Source organism: Triticum dicoccoides, chromosome 3B (assembly GCF_002162155.2).
Source record: "Triticum dicoccoides isolate Atlit2015 ecotype Zavitan chromosome 3B, WEW_v2.0, whole genome shotgun sequence".
In the NCBI taxonomy this organism is placed as follows: Eukaryota; Viridiplantae; Streptophyta; class Magnoliopsida; order Poales; family Poaceae; genus Triticum; species Triticum dicoccoides.
In genome coordinates this window covers 698,672,150-698,691,683 of record NC_041385.1, presented here as the reverse complement: position 1 = coordinate 698,691,683, position 19,534 = coordinate 698,672,150, and positions in this window count along the sequence as shown.

Sequence of the window (19,534 nt, the reverse complement as noted above, 5' to 3'; positions counted from 1 at the left end):
CGGCTTCAAGAGCACTCGTCGCCAAAGCCTTTTGACACGGTTTCTTCTGGCCAACCGCCTTAGAAGAGGCCAAAGAATTGGTCCAAAAGTGCAAAGGGTGCCAGAAGTTCCGCTCCAAGCCACATCAGCTGGCTTCCGCACTCAAGACTATCCCCATTGCCTGGGCCTTTGCGGTTTGGGGCCTAGACATGGCGGGACCATTCAAAACAGCACGAGGCGGCCTAACTCACTTACTTGTCGCGGTGGACAAGTTCACCAAGTGGATAGAAGTAAAGCCCATCAAGAAGTTGAATGGTCCGACTGCAGTGACTTTCATCATCGACATCACGACTTGGTACGGCATACCACACAGCATCATCACCGACAATGGCACAAATTTCGCCAAACGTGCCTTGGCCCGTTTCTGCGTGATACAGGGCATCCGACTGGACTTAGCGTCCGTTGCCCATCCGCAGTCAAACAGCCAGGTAGAGCGAGCAAACGGCCTCATCCTGTCCGGCATCAAGCCTCGGCTGGTCGAACCACTAGAGCGTTCGGCCGGCTGTTGGCTTGACGAGTTGCCAGCCGTCCTCTGGAGTCTACGCACAACTCCAAACAAGTCAACCGGCTTCACACCTTTCTTCCTCGTCTACGGTGCTGAAGCCGTCATCCCGATGGACATAGAGTTCGACTCCCCGCGAGTCACCATGTACACCGAGGAGGAAGCAGAAGAAGCACGTCAAGACGGTGTCGATCTGCTGGAAGAGGGCCGGCTGTTGGCACTCAGCCGGTCCAGCATCTACCAGCAGAGCCTGCGCCGATACTACAACAGGAAGGTCAGGCCGAGATCTTACCAAGAGGGCGACCTTGTGCTCCAACTGATCCAGCGAACAGCCGGCCAGCACAAGCTGTCGGCACCTTGGGAAGGCCCCTTCATTATCAGCAAAGTGCTGGGCAACGACTCCTACTACCTGATCGACGCTCATAAGGCCCGAGCACGCAAGATGGACGACTCCGGCAAAGAGACGGAACGCCCATGGAATGCAAATCTTCTCCGAAGATTTTATAGTTGATGCAGTATGTATCACGCTACCCATTGTATTAAAGTACCAAGACTTCGGGCCCCCCGAGACGAGCTCGGGGACTGCCCTTTTTGTTATCTGTATGATAAGAATTATGCCTTCGAGTATACTACTCTTTGTTATGCCGCTTGGCACCGGGCTCGACTAGTCGGCCCGGGGACTCGCCACCTCGCGCTATGAAAAGCTTCCTGCAGTCGGAAAAGTAGTGTGTGGTGCCTAAGTCGTCTCCTGTCAGAAGCCGCAGCTCGCAGAGCGACTGATTGGTGGGCAGGAGTAAGGAAGAATGGGCGCCCACATGAAAAATTGCTAAGGACTCAAAGCATAAGCATAGCCTAAGCCGGCTTCCAGCCTCTCTTAGCAAAGCCGACTCTTGAGCAGTCGACTTGCCGCTTTCTATCCAACTTGTTAAAGGACTCTAAAAAATGGCCAAGTACTTGCCTTCCCAAAGTAGCCAAGCATTTGATCCAGAGGCGGTCCGCAGAGCGGCCGTCCGACTGGCAAGGCAGTGACTAAGGGAAGGCGGCAAAGGAAAAAGCCAAAAGAGCAACGAGCAAGGAAAGATAGAACTCGGTTAAATATTTACATAACAAAGGCCCTTGACCGAATCTTCAAAAGAAGTTCAAAATACACCCCGCGGGTGGAATTGTTCGAATTAACAAGTTCTTCAAAGACTACTAAAGCAGATAAAATGAAGGCAAGACGGAAGCCTAGGAAGCGGCAGACGGGTTCGGAGGGTCGGAAGAGACGGCGGTGTCAGGCGCCGGGGCGGCCGGCTGGACGGTCTCGGCTTGATCGTCTCCGGCGGCAGCTGGCTCAGTCGGGCGCGGCTCGTTGCTGGAGGCGCAGTCGAGCTGAAGCTGGTCGCCCACTCCGTCTTCTGGCACCTCCGTCTCACCTCCGTCCTCCGCCTCGCCTTCCTCCTCGGCGCTGTAACCGATCACCTCCGCCGAGTCCCTGCCGTCTTCAGCCCGATCAGGGACGAAGATGCTGGTGTCTGCATAGTCGGCAATCGCCACAGCACGCGCGACGAGGGCGTCTTCCACAGCTACCAGCTCCGCCTGGGCTTCTGACCGGAACGCGGCCAGTCGGTCCAGGTCCAGCCCTGGATACCACGCCTTGACGAATTCCAAGGCCCGGCGCGCTCCAGCCCGGGCCGAGGAATCCTTCCAAGCCTCAAGACGACCAGCCGCGACCTCCAGCCAGTTGGCAGTCCGACTGGGAGTGCGCAGAACTGGCATGTCTGGCCACAGGACAACAATCGCCTGGGCGCCGACACGTTGAAGCCGGCGCAGCATCCGATGGGCCGGCCGCAGACGAGCCTCGATGCTCAGAAGCTGCTCATCGAGGGTCCGGGGGGCGTTGGCGGCAATCTCCGCACCATCTGCCCTCCGCGCCTTCCGATCAGCCTCGATGGCTTGGGTGGCCGCCTGCGAGTGGCCAGGGAAGAAGTCTGCCAAGACGGAAAAGAAGCAAGTCAAAAAATCAGGAGTCAGCCCGACCCATAGTCGGAGGCTCAAAGAAAGAAAGGAAACAAAGAAAATCACCGTCGACGATGTCCTCAATCTCGTGGAAGCCGGAGGTCAGCTGTGCCTCCTTGTCGATCCAGGAGGAGCGCTCGCTTTCGAACTCGGCTAGGAGAGCAGTCTCTCTCTTCTCTGCCTCGTCCTGCGCCTTCTTGAGCAGCTCCCTCTGCTCCTCCAGCTGCGCGGCCAGCAGGTCGCGCTCCTCGGCGAGTTTGCTGCACTCCTCCCCTTGGCACACAAGGCGGTGTTGGCCTCGCCCAGTTGCTGCTGGAGAGTGGCGTTGGCCTCTGAAGAATAAAAAGGAAAATACGTTAAGTCGTCAACAAAGAAGGTCGCCGGGAAGATCCGGCCCGACTGCTCAGCAGTCGGCCTGAATCTCGGGGACTACAGCCCGTGGGTGCGCCAGCGCGCCCCCGCGAAGAAGGAGGACTCACTCTGACTCTCCGACAAGTCGGCAGTCTGCCTGCCCAGCTCCTCGACATTGCAGTTGAAGGCAGTGACGCGGAGGTTGTGATACTCCTGTGATAAGAATTTTAGACAAAGATAAGTATTGGAACTCGCCAGAAGGAGTTCCGAGCCGCCTGCTCAGCAGCCGACCTGAAACTCGGGGACTACACCCAGTGGGTGCACTGGCGCGCCCCCACAGAGAAGAACAAGGAAAAACAAAGTTAAAAATGAAAGCATACCCGGACGGCTGCTCGCGACGCCAGATGCGCCTTGGTGCAGGTCTGGATGGCGTCGCCCTCGGCTCACAGTTTCGCCTGAACATCCAGAAGCGCCTAGTTTAGCGGGCCCGTGCCGCCTCCTCGCACCCACCCAACGGGCGCGACACTCGTTGCCTCGGCGTCTAGGATGGCCGAGCTGGCGGCGCCGGTCTCCAGGGGGCGTGGCGCCGAAGTCGCCTTCTCAAGGCGGCGGCGCGCTGGCGAGGCGACTTGGAGGAGCAGCCTCGCCACGGACCGCAGAGCGGCTGTCCGGCTAGCGAGAGCACAAGCCAAAGAGCGGAGGGGACATGAAAAAGATAGAAGGGGGCTCAGACGAAACCGAGTCTGCACCCTCCACATAAAACTTGCAATGCTAAAAGCAAACATTTGATATATCTGCATGGACTAACTTTGTCTTTTTTCATGATCATTTCCATGAACACTCACCAAAAAACCTCTGCCCAACTTTGCCAAGTTGCCCGGAGGCTTGGGGGCTACTGTCGGAGTAATTGACCACGGGTACCCCGAAGACGGCAAGACGATATTTGAAGACATCGTGGCTAGCAAAGCCCCTCAGTCCGACTGCCCGGCCGCTCCTGCCGGCTCCCCGTCCGACTGCTCTGTCCGGCCGGCTGCCGGCTGCCGACTGCCCAGCCGGCTGCCGACTGTGCCAACCAGCCGGCTGCCGACTGCAGCCCGAAGCGACACCGACAAGACCCCGACGTGGCGGCCATACCGCGGACGAGACGGCTGTACCTCGATGCCATCATGTATAGTGTCACTTGTCCCCTGGCACTATTTGTGAAGTGACCCAGGGGACAAGCATGACACCCACCATGCCTTGCTCCCATACCACCACATAACTTAGATAGTAAGCTAGCCATGCCTATATAAAGGCACACATCCATCCATCCAGGGGATGGACTCCCATGGGCACCCACATGCTCAAGCACACACCCACGGCCAAGTGCCATTCGGCCACTAGAGCACACATGCTCATCCGGCCATCCGATATACCAGATCAGATGCACTTGGCACTGATCCCAGATACAGCTCCATGAGCACTTTGTACTGCCCGATGTACACCCCAGATAGATACACTCAGACATGCAGCAGTAGGAGTATTATCTCTCCGGAGAGCTTCGAAGCTGGGTAAACCACCGCGTGCTACTCTCATACCCGCTCCCGGGCCTATCAGCAGCAGTCTTACCCTCACACTAAGCCCTTGTGGCATATTTCGTCTTGCAACACCCCCCGTGAGAATACCACGACAGCTTCTCCCTTTCTACCCATGCTTTCTTCTCCTTCTGCTCGTCCCTTTCTTTTCGCCCAAGCCCTAGCGCCCAAGCATTCATCTTCCCACCAACAAAGGTTCTCCGAAAATGTCCGGATCCGGAGCAGGAGGCAATTGGATGGCCTCCTTCATCCAGGAGAAGGATATTAAAAAACAGTGGGCGGCCGGGTATCTGGCCAAGAAAATCGGCCACCGTCTTCCGACGGCGGGACAAATTGTCCCTACTCCGGAGCCCCATGAGAGGGTTGTTTTCCTCCGCCACTTCGTCCGCGGGCTAGGGTTTCCCCTTCACCCGTTTGTTCGCGGCATCATGTATTACTACGGGATTGATTTTCACGATCTATCCCCCAATTCATTCCTCAACATCTCAACGTTTATCGTCGTGTGCGAGGCCTTTCTCCACATCTCGCCGCACTTCGGACTATGGCTGAAGATCTTCAACATGAAGCCCAAGGTGGTGAATGGCGAACACGTCGAGTGCGGAGGCGCCATGGTGAGCAGGATGCCCAAGGTCACATGGCCGACGGGTACTTTCAACGATTCCGTCAAGGTGTGGCAGCAGCAGTGGTTCTACATCACCGAGCCGCGCGGCAAAAAATGGGCCGCTGCTCCTGAGTTTCGATCTGGAGCCCCTTTACGACTTATGTCCTGGCCCAAGAAGGGTGTGAACTGGTCGTCATCCAACAAACTGTCAAAGGTATGGAAGATATGGCCATCAGGCTTGTTGACGTAGTCCAGGTGATGCTAGTCCGCATGATCCTTCCTTGTCAGCACAGAAGCTGCAATTTGTGGGAGTATGACCCGGCCGAGCACTAGACCCTGCGGGAGATTTTCGGCTCCTTGCACAAGGACATCTGGAAGGTGCTCTTTAAGTCCGACAAACCGTGGCTGGACTCCGTCGCGGACCGCGGGTACCAACTGTCCCACCCCGCAAGCCCGGTAAGTCATCATTATGTCTCTGCCATCCGCATGTCTTATTGGCATGTCCCGAGGGAGATGTTTTTTAACGTGCTTTTCCACGATTACCTCAGGGATGGACGAAGAAGGCGAGGCGGATTCATTGTCCGGCCATGTTGCCGGAATAACTGGCCGGACCACTTCTAACGAAGATGCTGGTTTGAGCGCCTTACGAGGCGCCGAAGAAAGAGGCCAACAAAAAGGCCAAGGAGACCAGGTGCATCCTCTGTCGTCGCGGTGCCTCGGACGCGAAGTCCGAAGACTCCAGTGACCATCCCTCCTCCGAAGAGGGTGAGGAGGAGGAAGAGGACGAGGAGGAGGAAGAGTACGAGTCCCCTATGAGGGGGAGGAAGAAAAGGACAACCTCCTCATCCTTAGAGGCGGATTCGCCTAAGAGGGGAAGAACACTCATCCCCGAGGCGTCCACCACGGCTACCGACAGCAGCCCGGAGTGGGATCCCAGGGCCCAGCCCCTGGTAAACTCGTAAGTGCATGAAATCTGCACATGTCTATGCATCCGGAATTACTAGAGTGTAATATTTTGATTTGCACCGTGCTTTTTGCAGTCCGGCGAGGTCTCCTGCCAAACAGTCCTCATCGGAGGATTCGTTGAGTTCCGATGCCTTGGAGAGCGAGACTCCTCCAAGGGCCCCTTCCCCAAAGCCTGGTTGTGACACCGATATGTCGTCCTAAAAGGACCTGAGCCCGGGGGGCGTACCTCGGGAGCCGGACACGCGGGAGCGGCTGTTCCCATGAACGTTGACGGCGGGGCGATCTTGGATTCGGCACACGGCCGGACACAGCCTCGGAGACCGTTGAGGCTCCGGGATCAGGCATGCAGCCCATCTTAACTGGAGGGGGCGATCCTGCTCCACCTGCGACCTCTGTCCAACCAAAGCTATCAGGCGGCCTATCGACAGCGCTGGAGAGCGCTTCCATCATTAAGATTCAGGCCACCTAGAGTGGACTAAATGAATCCTGCATCAGCCTTATAAAAGGCTTGGAGGTATGTTTAGAAGACTGTCATAGTATAGATAGTAGCCCCTGATACACTATTCAGATAGGACATGAACCGGACAGGGGATCAAACTTTCGTCCACAGGAGACTCAGCTAATGACATATATCTATTCCTTTTATGAATCAGGCGTCTACAGCGACTGCCTCCTCTCATACCGCGGAGGTGTCCGGACTCAAACGGAGTCTGGAGTGGGCCGAAGAGGAACTTGGCCGAGTGAAGAAGCAGCTGGAGGATAAACAAGGTATGTTGAAACTTTTAGTAAGTTTTAGCACAAGTAGGTAGTTGTGTCTAACTTAAAGCATTTATAACACGCACTCTAGGGGCAAATGCCAAAATTGAGGTGCTCAAGAAGGCTGTTGCCTCGGCCGAAAAGAAGGCAGCTGCGGAGCAGGCTCTCCGCAAGAAGCACGAGGCCAGGGTCATGGAAGCTGAACGAGAGCTTCAGGAGGCCGTGAAGAAAGGCGAGACTTTGGAACAGAGTCTATTATTGAAAGAATCCAAACTCGTCCAAGCTCTCCAGACCGCAAATGATGCTCGGGATGAATCCCAGGCTGCTCTGAAGGATATTCAGGAGGCGCGGAAGATTGCGTCTGGTAAGGGGTTTTCTTATTCAAAGCTATTTGTATGCGATCGCAGGGAAGATTCATGGTGACCCATTGAATCCTGATTTTTCCAGGGGCATTTGCAGATCTGCCACGCAGCATATCTGATGCTGCCCAATTCTACTGAGCTGAGGAGAAGGAAACTGCGGAGAAGCTCTTCTGGTCGCAGTATTTGGCGCCTAATTATCCAGTGCCATTTGTCGACCAGCTGAAGCAGCTGATCGAACTGCATCAGGCGGCTGAACTAGCCATGAAGGATTTGGTTATCCGGCTATGGCCCTCCAAGCCCATTCCGAGCAGCTTCTTTGGGCTCGTGAAGCGAATTGTGAGTGCCTGCCCTCGGCTGGACGTGATTAAGCGGTCGCTTTGTATAGAAGGTGCACAAATGGCATTTGCCCATGCGAAAGTGCACTGGGGAAGCTTAATGCTAAGAAGCTGATGACCGAGGGGCCGCCGGAGGGGAAGGAGCACCGCAAGCCCGAATTATATTATGATGGTGTCCTGAAGGGGGCCCGCCTTGTGGCAGAGCAATGTGCGAAAGACATTATTTTTCCCTAAAGGCCATTGTGCTGTCCTTTGTAAGGCGGAACAAAGTCACTTTTATGTATGTGCCTATTACGTGTAAATTTTATTCCTGCACGGCCGTGTTATATGTTAATCTTGAGAGTTGGCCAGTCGTCGGCTTCTGCCCCCACGTAGGAACTACGGGGGTGTTCGGGATACACGTGAACGCTCTTCATCCCATTCTTGGGTCCGTGAAGGAGGTGTTCAGCACAGCGAACCAGGCAATCGGACTATAGGGCTTTATTACTCTCACTTAGCCATAGGAATTCGAGTATGGGAGGCGCAGCCCCTGGTGTTCGGAAGACCACACAAGGGGCTCTAATAGCGCCTGATCGATAAATTGATCTTTCGCACTCTGCATTTTATTATGGCATTATGCAGAATAAATCCTTAAAGATTTTACAACATCTGAGATATGGTGAAGTAGTTCGGACTCCTTTATCAGTGTCTGGGAGTTTGGCTGTTGAATCAAGGTTTGATTGAAAAAGCCGCGACTCGCTGCTTCTGTTACTAAGATGGCCGAATACTTTTCGGCGCCGAGGTGAAGTTCGGTCTTGCCCGTAATTGTGACTACATTACGTGGGTCTCATGTTTTAAGGTTCCTGTAGGCATTGTGTTATAATGCGTTGAGTCGCAGTTTACCTTGGCAGTGCTGAATAGCCACTGCCTAGAGGTGTAATGTCGAATATTTATTCTTCGGTATGGCAATCTTTCGGTGATCCGAAGACCGTCTCCAGAGTGGCGGGGCCTAAATGACCCTCGCGCCTTGTTATGACACTCTGAAATGAATTTTTTAGTGGGTCTGATCCTCGAGTGATCAATCGCTATCCAACGCACTGTGTCCTTGTGCAGCAGGTTAGGACTGTTGTCACCGCCAATAGGGGAATACCTCTGGTTGATATTTGCCAGACGGTTTAGTCGATCGAAGATGATCGGTCGTGTTTTTATACGACGGGGCAACTTCCTTTGTTGAGGTGACGTCCCGAAGAGTGTATATCTGCTCTTATGTGGATGGTGTTTGTCGTGTTCACGGCTTTGGTGGGCGGAAGAAATTTCTTTTGCCCTGTGTTGTTTGATTATCTGGACTTCTTGCCCTGGGACCCCTTCTTACTATTTCTGGCGTTTGCCTGCCGACCTGTTTAAAGACCCAGCATTCTCTATTGGTGTGATTGGCTGCCGTGCCTGGGGTACCATGAATTTGACATGGGCGGCCAGGTATGCAGTTCAGGCTGGAGGGGCCCATGTTTTGAAATGTCTGCTCCCGCTGAACGGGCTGAGGGCTGCGGGCTCCTGTATTGATTGTCGTGTCTTGGGTGTCGTCCCTTGTCTTTGGACACTTATATTTGTTGTGCCAGGGTTTGCGGCAGCTGTTCCTGGCTGCTGATGTGCCCAGGGTGCTTGTTATGTCATGCGCGTAGCCCCTGGTCGTAGTGTGTTGGCGGTGGGGTTTAGGCTATCGTCCGGGCTTTAGTGCCTCTTCCTCGAATTTAGGTAGTAGCTTGCACTTTGGGTAATATTGTGTTCGGCGGCCGAGTCCGTATTCCTCAGCTGCTCGGTCCTTAGTCCGTTTGTCTGTTAGCATATCCTGATCTGCTTGTATCCGCTGTTGCTTCTTCCTTAGTCTTCTTGCGGTGGCTATGAGCCAGCGCCCGCAGTGCTCCCTCTCCATGGGATCCTTAGGCACGCCAAATTCGTCGTCGCCGAGGCTCACCTCATGTTCGGAGGGAGGCATATAGTTATCATCCTCCAAGTATCCGTCCGTCGCCCGTTCATCTGGGCTGACCTGCCCGTGTTCGTGTTTGGCTTGCTCGAAGGTGGGCTGATCAGGATTGTATTCCTCTTCGGCGCCATCTGGATTTATCTTCTTCTCCGGTGCCGGTGTTGCTGTGGCGGAGCTTGGAGTGGCACCGATGACGCCCATGCTTTGATTTCTTCCCTGAGGGGTTATATCCTCTTGCCTCATCACCATTGTTTTCTTTGGGAGTATCCACCATATATATATATATCATATGAAGAGGTGGTAGTCCAGCGCCCTGTGGGCGGTGGTTCCTGTTCTTCTCCCACATCATCGTCTATACCGTAGATGTCTTCAGAGTCGAAGTTAAGCACGTCGGTCAAATCATCGACCGTGGCTATGAAGTGGGTGGTGGGTGGGTGACGAATTTCTTCGTCGCCTGCTTCCCACTCAAGCTGACCATAGTTCGGCCAGGGATCTCCTGATAGAGAGAGAGAGAGAGACTTTAGTAAATTAAGCACATCGCCAAAGGGGGAGTGCTGGAAGATATCCGCGGTGGTGAATTCCATAACTGGAGCCGAATCAGATTCAATGGGCATGGATGCGCGCAGTCCGGGACCTACGACCGAAAACAAGTCCGAGGGTCCGGAGACACAGATTTCCTTAGAAGCAGAGTCTGTGTTCGGCTCCAATGCCGATAGGTGTGCGGCCTCCATGGCGGGGTCCATCCACCCGTCCTCAAATGGCACGATCTGCTCTGGATCAAAGTCCGGAGCCATGGTAGGCGCGATATCCCGAATACTGTCCGACGGCAGATCCAAGTCATGCGCGTGGCAATCGTTCGGCGCTCCTGACGTGGGCTCGAATCTGTCGATCTGCTCTAGATGGCCAAGCGAGTTGGCCCGCAGTGCAAAGCCGCCGAACACAAAAATCTGTCCCGGGAGAAAATTCTCACCCTGGACGGAGTTGTTGAAGGTTGGAAAATCCATCGAGCCTTACAGCAACGACACAGAGGAACTCTCAATGAAAGCACCAATGTCGGTGTCAAAACCGGGAGATCTCGGGTAGGGGGTCCCGAACTGTGCGTCTAAGGCTAATGGTAACAGGAGACTGGGGACACGATGTTTACCCAGGTTCGGGCCCTCTCGATGGAGGTAATACCCTACTTCCTGCTTGATTGATCTTGATGATATGAGTATTACAAGAGTTGATCTACCATGAGATTAGAGAGGCTAAACCCTAGAAGCTAGCCTATGGTATGATTGTTGTTGTTGTCCTACGGACTAAACCCTCCGGTTTATATAGACATCGGAGGGGGCTAGGGTTACACAGAGTCGGTTACAGAGAAGGAGATCTACATCCGAATCACCAAGCTTTCCTTCCACGCCAAGGAGAGTCCCATCCAGACACGGGACGAAGTCTTCAATCTTGTATCTTCATAATCCAACAGTCCGGCCAAAGTATACAGTCCGGCTATCCGGATACCCCCTTATCTAAGACTCCCTCAGTTATCGCCCGCCTTTGTACAAGGGGATACATACACCTGAGGAAAGGCCTGTACAAATGGGTGGCTACCGGCAGCCTCGCGCCTTACGAGTAGAATTTGTGGAGATGCTCTATATTCCATGAGTTTTGGAACAGAGTGCCATCTCCGGTCTCTAGACGGACTGCGCTAGGTCTGGTGACTCGTACTACTCGGTAAGGGCCTTCCCACTTTGGTGACAACTTGTGTGTACCCTTGGCGGACTGAACGCGCCTAAGAACAAAGTCACCTTCCTCAAAATACTGGGCATGAACCCTGCGGCTATGATAGCGACACAGGCTTTGCTGATAGCGTGCAACATTCGTTGCAGCCCGGAGACGGTTCTCCTCGAGTAGCATAGCTTCATCACGCCGATGCTGATCTTGCACGATTTCATCTTAAGCAAGTACTCGAGGCGACCCATAAATGAGTTCGGTGGGGATAACTGCTTCTGCCCTGTAGACCAGGGAGAAGGGAGTCTACCCGTAGCTCGGTTTGGTGTCATTCTTGTTGGGGAACATAGCATACAATTTCAATAAAATTCCTATGATCAAGCAAGATCTATCTAGGAGATGCATAGCAACGAGAGGGGGAGAGTGTGTCCACATACCCTCGTAGACTGAAAGAGGAAGTGTTAGTTAACGCGGTTGATGTAGTTGAACGTCGTCACGATCCAACTGATCCAAGTATCGAACGTACAACACCTCCGTTTTCAGCACACATTCAGCTCGATGACGTCCCTCGAACTCTTGATCCAGTAGAGGGTCGAGGGAGAGTTCTGTCAGCACAACGATGTGGTGACGGTGTTGATGATGTGATCCGCGTAGGGCTTCGCCTAAGCACTACGACGCTATGACCGAAGGAGTAAACTATGGAGGGGGGCACCGCACACGACAAAGAGAACAATTGATGTGTCTTTTGGGTGCCCTTGCTCACATATATAAAGGAGGAGAGGAGGAGGCCGACCGGCCCTTGTAGGGCGCGCCAAGAGAGAGGAGTCCTACTAGGACTCCAAGTCCTAGTAGGATTCCCTTTTGTGGAAGGGGGAAGAAGGAAGGGAGAGGGAAAGGGTGCCGCATCCCCTCCCCTAGTCCTAATCGGACTCCCCACGGGGGAGGGTGGGGGGCGCCAACCCCTTGTGGGATGTCCTCTCTCTCCCCTATGGCCCATGATGGCCCATTGCTTCCCCGGCGGGTTCCGGTAACCCCTCCGGCATAACATTGCCCAATAACATTCTGGTGTCCGAATAACATTGCCCAATATATCATTCTTTATGTATCGACCATTTCGAGCCTCCTCATCATGTCCGTGATCTCATCCGGGACTCTAAACAAACTTCTGTCATCAAAAACACATAACTCATAATACAAATCATCATCGAACGGTAAGCGTGAGGACCCTACGGGTTCGAGAACTATGTAGACATGATCGAGACACATCTCCGATCAATAAACAATAGCAGAACCTGGATGCTCATATTGGGTCCTACATATTCTACGCAGATCTTTATCAGTCAAACCGCACAACAACATACGTTGTTCCCTTTGTCATAGGTATGTTACTTGCCCGAGATTCGATCGTTGGTATCATCTTACCTAGTTCAATCTCATTACCAGCAAGTCTCTTTACTCATACCGTAATGCTTCATCCCACAACTAACTCATTAGTCAAATTGCTTGCAAGGCTTATAGTGATGAGCATTGCTGAGATGGCCTAGAGATACATCTATGATACACCTTCGGAGACACCTGTAGAGCGAGACATAGGGAATCCGGTCTATGACACATCTATGAGTTTATATGTTTTGATGTACCGAAGGTTGTTCGGAGTCCCGGATGTGATCACGGACATGACGAGGAGTCTCGAAATGGTCGAGACATAAAGATTGATATATTGGAAGCCTATATTTGGATATCAGAATTGTTCCGGGAGAGATCGGGATTTTTCCGGAGTACCGGGGGGTTACCGGAACCCCCCCGGGGGTTAATGGGCCTACATGGGCCCTAAGGGAGAAGAGGAGGGCCGGCCAGGGTAGGCCGCGCGCCCCCTCCCCCTAGTCCGAATAGGACAAGGAAGGGGGGGGGGCGCCCCCCTTTCCTCTTTCCCCTTCCCCCTTTCCTTCTCCTACAAGGCAAGAGGGGGGAGTCCTACTCCCAGTGGGAGTAGGACTCCTCCAGGCGCACCCCTAGGGGCCGGCCGCACCTCCCCCCTCCCTCCTTTATATACGGGGGCAGGGGGGCACCCCATAACACACAAGTTGATCTTCGTGGTCGTTCCTTAGCCGTGTGCGGTGCCCCCTCCACCATATTCCACCTCGATCGTATTGTTGTGGTGCTTAGGCGAAGCCCTGCGTCGGTAGAACATCATCATCGTCACCACGCTGTCATGCTGACGGAACTCATCCCTGACACCCTGCTGGATCGGAGTCTGGGGATCGTCATCGAGCTGAACATGTGCTGAACTCGGAGGCGCCGTACGTTCGGTGCTTGGATCGGTCGGATCGTGAAGACGTACAACTACATCAACCGTGTTGTCATAACGCTTCCGCTTTCGGTCTATGAGGGTACATAGATACACTCTCCCCTCTCGTTGCTATGCATCACCATGATCTTGCGTGTGCGTAGGAATTTTTTTGAAATTACTACGTTCCCCAACAGTGGTATCCGAGCCTAGGTCTTATGTGTTGATGTTATTTGCACGAGTAGAACACAAGTGAGTTGTGGGCGATACAAGTCATACTACTTACCAGCATGTCATACTTTGGTTCAGCGGTATTGTTGGATGAAGCGGCCCGGACCGACATTACGCGTATGCTTACGCGAGACTAGTTTTACCGCCGTGCTTCGCACACAGGTGACTAGCGGGTGTCTGTTTCTCCAACTTTAGTTGAACCGAGTGTGGCTACGCCCAGTCCTTGCAAAGGTTAAAACAGCACTAACTTGACGAACTATCGTTGTGGTTTTGATGCGTAGGTAAGAACGGTTCTTGCTCAACCCGTAGCAGCCACATAATATTTGCAACAACAAAGTAGAGGACGTCTAACTTGTTTTCGTAGGGCATGTTGTGATGTGATATGGTCAAGACGTGATGCTATATTTTATTGTATAAGATGATCATGTTTTGTAACCGAAGTTATCGGCAACTGGCAGGAGCCATATGGTTGTCGCTTTATTGTATGAAATGCAAACGCCCTGTAATTGCTTTACTTTATCACTAAGCGGTAGCGATAGTCGTAGAAGCAATAGATGGCGTAATGACAATGATGCTACGATGGAGATCAAGGTGTCGTGCCGGTGACGATGGTGATCACGACGGTGCTTCGGAGATGGAGATCACAAGCACAAGATGATGATGGCCATATCATATAACTTATATTGATTGCATGTGATGTTTATCCTTTATGCATCTTATCTTGCTTTGATTGACGGTAGCATTTTAAGATGATCTCTCACTAAATTATCAAGAAGTGTTCTCCCTGAGTATGCACCGTTGTGAAAGTTTTTCGTGCTGAGACACCACATGATGATTGGGTGTGATAAGCTCTACGTTCAAATACAACGGGTGCAAAACAGTTGCACACGCGAAATACTCAGGTCAAACTTGACGAGCCTAGCATATACAGATATGGCCTCGGAACACTGAGACCGAAAGGTTGAGCGTGAATCATATAGTAGATATCATCAACATAGTGATGTTCACCATTGAAAACTACTCCATTTCACGTGATGATCGGTTATGGTTTAGTTGATTTGGATCACGTGGTCACTTAGAGGATTAGAGAGATGTCTTTCTAAGTGGGAGTTCTTAAGTAATATGATTAATTGAACTTTAATTTATCATGAACTTAGTCCTGGTATTATTTTGCAAATTATGTTGTAGATCAATAGCTTGCGTTGTTGCTTTCATATGTTTATTTTGATATGTTCCTAGAGAAAACTATGTTGAAAGATGTTAGTAGCAATGATGCGGATTCGATCCATGATCTGAGGATTGTCCTCATTGCTGCATAGAAGAATTATGTCCTTGATGCACCACTAGGTGACGGACCTATTGCAGGAGCAGGTGCAGACGTTATGAATGTTTGGCTAGCTCAATATGATGACTACTTGATAGTTTAGTGCACCATGCTTAATGGCTTAGAATCGGGACTTCAAAGACGTTTTGAACGTCATGGACCATATGAGATGTTCCAGGAGTTGAAGTTAATATTTCAAGCAAATACCCGAGTTAAGAGATATGAAGTCTCCAACAAGTTCTATAGCTAAAAGATGGAGGAGAATCGCTCAACTAGTGAGCATGTGCTTAGATTGTCTGGGTACTACAATCGCTTGAATCAAGTGGGAGTTAATCTTCCAGATAATATAGTGATTGACAGAATTCTATAGTCACCACCACCAAGTTAGTAGAACTTCGTGATGAACTATAATATGCAAGGGATGATGAAAACAATTCCCAAGCTCTTCGCGATGCAAAAATCAGCGAAGGCAGAAATCAAAGAAAAACATCAAAGTCTTGATGGTGGACAAGATCACTAGTTTCAAGAAAAAGGGCAAAGGGAAGAAGGGGGACTTCAAGAAGAACAGCAAGCAAGTTGCTGCTCAATTGAAGAAGCCCAAGTCTGGACCTAAGCCTAAGACTAAGTGATTCTACTGCAAAGGGACTGGTCACTGGAAGTGGAACTACCCCTAGTATTTTGTGGATAAGATGGATGACAAAGTGAACATAGGTATATTTGATATACATGTTATTGATGTGTACTTTACTAGTGTTTATAGCAACCCCTTGGTATTTGATACTGGTTCAGTTGCTAAGAGTAGTAACTCGAAATGAGAGTTGCAGAATAAACAGAAACTAGTTGAGGGTGAGGTGACGATGTGTGTTGGAAGTAGTTCCAAGATTGATATGATCATCATCGCACACTCCTTATACTTTCGGGATTAGTGTTGAACCTAAATAAGTGTTATTTTGTGTTTGCGTTGAGCATGAATGTGATTTGATCATGTTTATTGCAATACAGTTATTCATGTAAGTTAGAGAATAATTGTTGTTCTGTTTACATGAATAAAACCTTCTATGGTCATACACCCAATGAAAATGATTTGTTGGATCTCGATCGTGTGATACACATATTCATAATATTGAAGCCAAAAGATGTAAAGTTAATAATGATAGTGCAACTTATTTGTGGCACTGCCGTTTAGGTCATATTGGTGTAAAGCGCATGAAGAAACTCCATGCTGATGGGTTTTTGGAAGCACTTGATTATGAATCATTTGATGCTTGCGAACCGTGCCTTTTGGGCAAGATGACTAAAACTCCGTTCTTCGGAACAATGGAACGAGATACTGACTTGTTGGAAATAATACATACTGGTGTATGCAGACCAATGAGTATTAAGGCTCGTGGCGAATATTGTTATTTTCTCACCTTCACAGATGATTTGAGCAGATATGGGTATATCTGCTTGATGAAACATAAGTATGAAATAGTTGAAAGGTTCAAAGGATTTCAGAGTGAAGTGGAAAATCATCGTAACAAGAAAACAAAGTTTCTGCGATCTGATCGTGGAAATGAATATTTGAGTTACGAGTTTGGGCTTCATATAAAATAATGTGGAATAGTTTCACAGCTCACGCCACATGGAACACCACATGATTCTGGTGTGTCCGAACGTCGTAACCGCACTTTATTGGATATTGTGTGACCTATGATGTCTCTTATCAGTTTACCACTATTGTTTTGGGGTTATGCATTAGAGAGAGCTGCATTCATGTTAAATAGGGAACCATCAAAATCCGTTGAGACGATGCCTTATAAACTGTGGTTTAGCAAGAAACCAAAGTTGTCGTTTCTTAAAGTTTGGGGTTGCGATGCTTATGTGAAAAAGTTTCAACCTGATAAGCTCAAACCTAAATCAGAGAAGTGCATCTTCATAGAATACCGAAAGGAAATTGTTGGGTACACCTTCTATCACAGATCCGAAAGCAAGATATTCGTTGCTAAGATGGATCCTTTCTAGAGAAGGAGTTTCTCTCGAAAGAAGTGAGTGGGAGGAAAGTAGAACTTGATGAGGTAACTGTACCTGCTCCCTTATTGGAAAGTAGTTCATCACAGAAACCGGTTCCTGTGACGTCTACACCAATTAGTGAGGAAGTTAATGATGATGATCATGGAACTTCATATCAAGTTGTTACTGAACCTCGTAGGTCAAACAGAGTAAGATCCGCAGCAGAGTGGTATGGTAATCCTGTACTGGAAGTTATGTTACTAGACCATGACGAACCTATGAACTATGAAGAAGCGATGGTGAGCCCACATTCCGCAAAATGGCTTGAGGCCATGAAATCTGAGATATGATCCATGTATGAGAACAAAGTATGGACTTTGATTGAGTTGCACGATGATCAGCAAGCCATGTTAAATAATGGATCTTCAAGAGGAAGACAGACACTGATAGTAGTGTTACTATCTACTAAGCTCGACTTGTTGCGAAAGGTTTTTGACAAGTTCAAGGTGTTGAATATGATGAGATTTTCTCACTCGTAACGATGCTTAAGTCTGTCCGAATCATGTTAGCAATTGCCACATTTTATGAAATCTGGCAAATGGATGTCAAAACTGCATTCCTTAATGGATTTTTAAAGAAGAGTTGTATATGATGCAACCAGAAGGTTTTGTTAATCCTAAAGGTGCTAACAAAATGTGCAAGCTCCAACGATCCATCAATGGACTGGTGCAAGCATCTCGGAGTTGGAATATACGCTTTGATGAATTGATCAAAGCATGTGGTTTTATACAGACTTTTGGAAAGCCCTGTATTTACAAGAAAGTGAGTGGGAGCACTACTACCTTTCTGATAAGTATATGTGATTGACATATTATTGATCGAAAATGATGTAGAATTTTCTGGAAAGCATAAAGGAATGTTTGAAAGGAGTTTTTCAAAGAAAGACCTCAGTAAAACTACTTACATATTGAGCATCAAGATCTATTGAGATAGATCAAGACGCTTGATAAGATTTCAATGAGTACATACCTTGACAATATTTTGAAGTAGTTCAAAATGGAATAGTCAAAGAAAGAGTTCTTGCCTGTGCCTCAAAACCCGACCATGGCAGAAAATAGAAATAGAATGAAAAGTCATTCCCTATGCCTCAGTCATAGGTTCTATAAAGTATGCTATGCTGTGAACCAGACTTATTGTATACCTTGCTCTGAGTTTGGCAAAGGAATACAATTTTGATCTAATAGTAGATCACTGGACAACGGTCAAGAATATCCTTAGTGAGGACTAAGGAAATATTTCTCGATTATGGAGGTGACAAAAGGTTCGTCGTAAAGGGTTAAGTCGATACAAGTTTTGGCACTGATCCAGATGACTCTAAGTCTTAATCTGGATACATATTGAAAGTGGGAGCAATTAGCTAGAGTAGCTCTGTGCAGAGCATTGTAGACATAGAATATTTCCAAAATACATACAACTCTGAATGTGACAGACCCGTTGACTAAACTTCTCTCACAAGCAAAACATGATCATACCTTAGTACTCTTTGGGTGTTAATCACATAGCGATGTGAACTAGATTATTGACTCTAGTAAACCCTTTGGGTGTTGATCACATAACGATGTGAACTATGGGTATTAATCACATACAGCTGTGAATATTGGTGTTAAATCACATGGCGACGTGAACTAGATTATTGACTCTAGTGCAAGTGGGAGACTGAAGGAAATATGCCCTAGAGGCAATAATAAAGTTATTATTTATTTCCTTATTTCATGATAAATGTTTATCATTCATGCTAGAATTGTATTAACCGGAAACATGATACATGTGTGAATACATAGACAAACAGAGTGTCACTAGTATGCCTCTACTTGACTAGCTCGTTAATCAAAGATGGATATGTTTCCTAGCCGTGGAGAAAGAGTTGTCATTTGATTAATGGGATCACATCATTAGGATAATGATGTGATTGACTTGACCCATTTCGTTACCTTAGCACTTGATCGTTTAGTATGTTGCTACTGCTTTCTTCATGACTTATACATGTTCCTATGACTATGCGATTATGCAACTCCCGTTTACCGGAGGAACACTTTGTGTGCTACCAAACGTCACAACGTAACTGGGTGATTATAAAGGAGCTCTACAGGTGTCTCCGAAGGTACATGTTGGGTTGGCGTATTTTGAGATTAGGATTTGTCACTCCAATTGTCGGGGAGGTATCTCTGGGCCCTCTCGGTAATGCACATCACTATAAGCCTTGCAAGCAATGTGGCTAATGAGTTAGTTACGGAATGATGCATTACATAACGAGTAAAGAGACTTGCCGGTAACGAGATTGAACTAGGTATTGAGATACCGACGATCGAATCTCGGGCAAGTAACATACCGATGACAAAGGGAACAACGTATGTTGTTGTGTGGTTTGACCGATAAAGATCTTCATATTCTATGAAGATCTCCTACATATTCTATGAAGATCTTTATCGGTCAAACCACACAACAACATACGTTGTTCCCTTTGTCATCGGTGTGTTACTTGCCCG